Raw genomic sequence first — 6,821 nt, 5'->3', positions numbered from 1 at the left:
GGATTGGGGGGGGGGGGGTTCCCAGCCCAACTTTTTGGGCCCCCTGGTTTTTCAATAAAACTATAATACTTGAAACATGAAACTAGTGAAAATGGAAATTAAAATAAAAGTGTCAACTGCTGTATAAAATTAGCCTAGACCTTCTCACATTACATCATATTTCTTTTTATATGTTTTACAGCATTATAACTAATCACTTTTATAACTAATCACTGTTTATGAATGCAGTGGCCAATCAGAAGCGTTCAGATGAATCATCGCTGAAACACCGGAGTTTTGTTCAGTGCGCGCACTCAATGAATTCTGACTGAAGCTCGCAAATTCTCTCATCATAAGCAACAAAGTGCAGATGTACGTACGATGTAAGTAAGAGATTAATTTATCATAAAGTGTATGGACAGCTTCATTGATTATAACAGGAGATTTAAGTCCTTAAACTCTGGCTAGCCTGAAGTCCTGAAGTTACATTAAAGTGACCTTTAATGTAAATGTTCTTTGCTCGATTTCTCCATAATTTACTCGCTATTTGAATAACTGAAAATAAAAGCATTATAATTAGCAACTTAGAATGTTTTTATTAAATTGTGATAACTTTAAATACAAATTCAGTCGTATTTAAATATATTTTATGACACCATATGTGGTATTGTTGTCTAAACAGACGAGATTATGATGTGTGTAGTTAATAGATTAGGATACACTAACATTATGCTACTTTAGCCTTACCCTGCAGTTGGTTCGCTCTCTGCCTATGGGTAAGATATTCAATTTTTCTTTGCTTAATAATTGTTTGGTACACCTAATTAACTGATATTGACAAAGCTTTTATCTTGGAACCGACAAACAGTCATTAGGTTTCATCAACGATAAGAAATAACATTTATGTATTTTTGAAGGGTGGGGGAGGGTGGGCACCCAAGAACTTTGACACAATTCGTACACTGGTCTAGAATTACAGTAACATTATGTTTACACAGCGCACACAACGCCTCTGCGCTTACTCCTGGATTCTCTCAACATGGGGACAGGAGAGCTGTCAGTCAATGCATGGGTAAACAAAGTAACTTGTGTTACTTACTTGAAACAGTAACTCAAGATAATTTGTTGTAAATTAAAAAGTAATGGATTACTAGTAAAGCATAAAAGCAATGCATTTACTAGTTACTTGGTAAAAGTAATCTGATTATATAACTCGCGATACTTGTAATGCGTTACCCCCGACACTGCTCATATGCAACAAAGTCTTGCGCTAAGCAACTAAATAATGTCTATTGTTAGCCATTGGCAATTTTCACCGCATGATGTCCTATGACCAGTTTAGCAAATCAGTTTGAGCGCATGCAGGCAACATGATTAATATTCATCAGCACAGCACTTTGTCAGAGTTGAATGCATTCTAAATTAATAGTATTTTTGTTTTTAGAGAAACATTTAATGACCAATAGCGTTCCAAGTATTACCCCCAGCTCATACGTCTGTTTAATATGACAAATATGCATTCATGTTATCAGTTAGCACATTTTAGCTCTAATCATAAAACAATAAATAAAAATAAATTGCACCTGGGAACCCAGATCACTCTGTCAGGTATTACTGTTCAATAATGAATGACTGTAACACCCTTCAGGGATATTTTAAAATGACTGAATCACATCTAATAGGTCTGACTCATGAGTTGATCTTTCACTTTCTTAAAACATTTGCTCACAGCACTTCTGCATTTTTGACCTACAGTTAAAAAGGAAGTTATAGAGTACTACACTGAATCAAAACAAAAACACGTGGAGCATGAGCACATGGAAATGCATGCAATTATACTACTGTAACTGATTCCAAGGAAAGCTCTGTGTGCTTTTTCATTTTCCAAATGAAACAGTTAGGGTAGTTGTTTGCCCATTTTTTTTTATTTGTCTGTACAATATAAATCAATTGGGTCCAAAATAAAAAAATAATTTCACTCACACACTTCACTTTTTTCTTCTTTCTTTTCAATGTAGTTGTATGTGTGATTGTGTGAGAGAGTGAACTAATTAATAAAGAAATCCATACAGGTTTTCAACACGAGGGCGATCAAATGATGACCGATTTATCATTTGGATTGTACTTTCCCTGTAAGATCATATAGGCCAATATGTTGTAACACTAAAATATTCAAAATGTACTACATTATAAGTTTGTTAAAAAGCAACAAGTAGCCAAGTCAAAAATCAACCAAGAAACAAAAAAACACGAATGGTGAAGGGGTTAATAATAAACACTCTATGTCTCGGTGCGCGACAGAATATGAAGTTATGACGGATGTTTAAAGACACAGACCTAATGACAGATACACAGCACGTGCAAATCAATCTCGGATGATCGGTGTGAGATAGTTGAGCTGAGGTTTAGCAGGTTGTGTGTGTTTGAGAACATGGTGTCCGTGATATCCGTGGAGACGAAACGTGAGAAAGGGGCAGGACGTTTCTGACAACAGCAGCACACAGCACACACATGCACGCTTTACAGTTCAACATGAGCTGTAAAATACAACTGTGCCGTTTAATAAACAGCCCAGAGCCATGCGACTGTCACAACCATCCGAACACTACTTACTGATGCTGCAGTTGTGTCTGATCTTTGGCCTGGGAGCTCGTGATGCGCTGCTTTATTTTATTCCTGGGGTGCAAAAGTGCTTCTCTCTGGCATCAAAATGGCGAAAATGGAGCGCCAATCACGTGACTTGCTGCAGGTCATGTGACCGAGGACGGCGATATCAGCCAGAAACACCTGCCACCGCTTTTTGAGAAAGAAGTTCTTACGCTCTACTTTTTATAATTATTTCTTTCTTTACTTGATACTTTGTTTGTTTGTACTGAAATGCTAATTTAATAATTGTATGCATTGATTGTAATTTATTATACCCGAACAGAACAAGACGGAATAAAATGGTCTGTTAATTTATTTTATTTAGTAAAAAATCAATTTGTTTATTATTATTATTATTAATAATATAATAAAGTGAAGACCCTTGAAGTTAACAACCGTTGGTGAGGTCTGATTGGGGGGGGGGGGGTTCCCAGCCCAACTTTTTGGGCCCCCTGGTTTTTCAATAAAACTATAATACTTGAAACATGAAACTAGTGAAAATGGAAATTAAAATAAAAGTGTCAACTGCTGTATAAAATTAGCCTAGACCTTCTCACATTACATCATATTTCTTTTTATATGTTTTACAGCATTATAACTAATCACTTTTATAACTAATCACTGTTTATGAATGCAGTGGCCAATCAGAAGCGTTCAGATGAATCATCGCTGAAACACCGGAGTTTTGTTCAGTGCGCGCACTCAATGAATTCTGACTGAAGCTCGCAAATTCTCTCATCATAAGCAACAAAGTGCAGATGTACGTACGATGTAAGTAAGAGATTAATTTATCATAAAGTGTATGGACAGCTTCATTGATTATAACAGGAGATTTAAGTCCTTAAACTCTGGCTAGCCTGAAGTCCTGAAGTTACATTAAAGTGACCTTTAATGTAAATGTTCTTTGCTCGATTTCTCCATAATTTACTCGCTATTTGAATAACTGAAAATAAAAGCATTATAATTAGCAACTTAGAATGTTTTTATTAAATTGTGATAACTTTAAATACAAATTCAGTCGTATTTAAATATATTTTATGACACCATATGTGGTATTGTTGTCTAAACAGACGAGATTATGATGTGTGTAGTTAATAGATTAGGATACACTAACATTATGCTACTTTAGCCTTACCCTGCAGTTGGTTCGCTCTCTGCCTATGGGTAAGATATTCAATTTTTCTTTGCTTAATAATTGTTTGGTACACCTAATTAACTGATATTGACAAAGCTTTTATCTTGGAACCGACAAACAGTCATTAGGTTTCATCAACGATAAGAAATAACATTTATGTATTTTTGAAGGGTGGGGGAGGGTGGGCACCCAAGAACTTTGACACAATTCGTACACTGGTCTAGAATTACAGTAACATTATGTTTACACAGCGCACACAACGCCTCTGCGCTTACTCCTGGATTCTCTCAACATGGGGACAGGAGAGCTGTCAGTCAATGCATGGGTAAACAAAGTAACTTGTGTTACTTACTTGAAACAGTAACTCAAGATAATTTGTTGTAAATTAAAAAGTAATGGATTACTAGTAAAGCATAAAAGCAATGCATTTACTAGTTACTTGGTAAAAGTAATCTGATTATATAACTCGCGATACTTGTAATGCGTTACCCCCGACACTGCTCATATGCAACAAAGTCTTGCGCTAAGCAACTAAATAATGTCTATTGTTAGCCATTGGCAATTTTCACCGCATGATGTCCTATGACCAGTTTAGCAAATCAGTTTGAGCGCATGCAGGCAACATGATTAATATTCATCAGCACAGCACTTTGTCAGAGTTGAATGCATTCTAAATTAATAGTATTTTTGTTTTTAGAGAAACATTTAATGACCAATAGCGTTCCAAGTATTACCCCCAGCTCATACGTCTGTTTAATATGACAAATATGCATTCATGTTATCAGTTAGCACATTTTAGCTCTAATCATAAAACAATAAATAAAAATAAATTGCACCTGGGAACCCAGATCACTCTGTCAGGTATTACTGTTCAATAATGAATGACTGTAACACCCTTCAGGGATATTTTAAAATGACTGAATCACATCTAATAGGTCTGACTCATGAGTTGATCTTTCACTTTCTTAAAACATTTGCTCACAGCACTTCTGCATTTTTGACCTACAGTTAAAAAGGAAGTTATAGAGTACTACACTGAATCAAAACAAAAACACGTGGAGCATGAGCACATGGAAATGCATGCAATTATACTACTGTAACTGATTCCAAGGAAAGCTCTGTGTGCTTTTTCATTTTCCAAATGAAACAGTTAGGGTAGTTGTTTGCCCATTTTTTTTTATTTGTCTGTACAATATAAATCAATTGGGTCCAAAATAAAAAAATTATTTCACTCACACACTTAACTTTTTTCTTCTTTCTTTTCAATGTAGTTGTATGTGTGATTGTGTGAGAGAGTGAACTAATTAATAAAGAAATTCATACAGGTTTTCAACACGAGGGCGATCAAATGATGACCGATTTATCATTTGGATTGTACTTTCCCTGTAAGATCATATAGGCCAATATGTTGTAACACTAAAATATTCAAAATGTACTACATTATAAGTTTGTTAAAAAGCAACAAGTAGCCAAGTCAAAAATCAACCAAGAAACAAAAAAACACGAATGGTGAAGGGGTTAATAATAAACACTCTATGTCTCGGTGCGCGACAGAATATGAAGTTATGACGGATGTTTAAAGACACAGACCTAATGACAGATACACAGCACGTGCAAATCAATCTCGGATGATCGGTGTGAGATAGTTGAGCTGAGGTTTAGCAGGTTGTGTGTGTTTGAGAACATGGTGTCCGTGATATCCGTGGAGACGAAACGTGAGAAAGGGGCAGGACGTTTCTGACAACAGCAGCACACAGCACACACATGCACGCTTTACAGTTCAACATGAGCTGTAAAATACAACTGTGCCGTTTAATAAACAGCCCAGAGCCATGCGACTGTCACAACCATCCGAACACTACTTACTGATGCTGCAGTTGTGTCTGATCTTTGGCCTGGGAGCTCGTGATGCGCTGCTTTATTTTATTCCTGGGGTGCAAAAGTGCTTCTCTCTGGCATCAAAATGGCGAAAATGGAGCGCCAATCACGTGACTTGCTGCAGGTCATGTGACCGAGGACGGCGATATCAGCCAGAAACACCTGCCACCGCTTTTTGAGAAAGAAGTTCTTACGCTCTACTTTTTATAATTATTTCTTTCTTTACTTGATACTTTGTTTGTTTGTACTGAAATGCTAATTTAATAATTGTATGCATTGATTGTAATTTATTATACCCGAACAGAACAAGACGGAATAAAATGGTCTGTTAATTTATTTTATTTAGTAAAAAATCAATTTGTTTATTATTATTATTATTAATAATATAATAAAGTGAAGACCCTTGAAGTAAGATGCAACCCTATGAATTGGAGCATGTTTTTATTATTTAGTTCAATTAACATTATAATTGTTGTAGTTTTTATTTAATTTGTATATGAATTAGATATCCATTGCAAACATATGTTATCCATCATAACCTGAGAAGATTATTCAATGTGAATGTTTAGTCTATTGCTATTATTGACAACTCTTCAATTAAAAAAAATAAAGGCTTAAATATATAAAATGTAAAATATGCATTTTTGACTGAAATGTTATTTGATTACATATATGGCATATATGCACTTTTAAGCATTCCCATTTTTTGTTATTATTAACTGTTGTTCTGTTGTTTGTAATAGAGACATTCTTTTTGGACCATTAATTAAAGGGGTCCTATTATGCTTTTTTACAAAGTCTTGATTTTGTTTTGGGGGTGTACTAGAACAGGCTCTCATACTAGGTTGTTCAAAAAACACATTATTTTTCACATATTTTACATTATTACAACACCTCTCTCCCCAGTCTGGCATGAACGGCTCGAATAGTTCCTGTATCAAATGAAGGCCCGCCTTCTGAAATACGAAATGTGCCGTGATTGGTTAGCTGGGCCAGTGTGTGTTGTGATTGGCAGCACTCGGCGCCTGGTCGGGAAATGCCATGCCCAAGCACCAACCTCTCTCGTGAAACCAACACGGAAGTGACTAAAACTGCAATTCATCGATTGGCCGCTAGAGGCTGGCTCCAAATGGAGTCAGTCCCATAGACTCCCCATGTTAAAATGCCCAATTTAACAGCAGAA

At 35.8% G+C, this 6,821-nt stretch overlaps 1 protein-coding gene across 1 annotated transcript in view; it reads right to left on the bottom strand.

Moving 5' to 3' along the window:
• Window positions 1-2,708, bottom strand: part of LOC107564066 (zinc finger protein 507-like) — a 10,246-nt gene extending 7,538 nt beyond the window's left edge. Inside the window, exon 1 of the mRNA XM_016249064.1 lies at window positions 2,593-2,708. The gene's annotated coding sequence lies outside the window, so the exon portion shown is untranslated. The remainder of the gene's footprint in view (window positions 1-2,592) is intronic.
• Window positions 2,709-6,821: the final 4,113 nt, after the last annotated feature.

The sequence above is a fragment of the Sinocyclocheilus grahami genome, unplaced genomic scaffold (genome assembly GCF_001515645.1).
Source record: "Sinocyclocheilus grahami isolate Dianchi unplaced genomic scaffold, SAMN03320097.WGS_v1.1 scaffold906.1, whole genome shotgun sequence".
NCBI lineage: Eukaryota > Metazoa > Chordata > Actinopteri > Cypriniformes > Cyprinidae > Sinocyclocheilus > Sinocyclocheilus grahami.
This window is presented reverse-complemented; position numbering and strand designations above follow the sequence as displayed.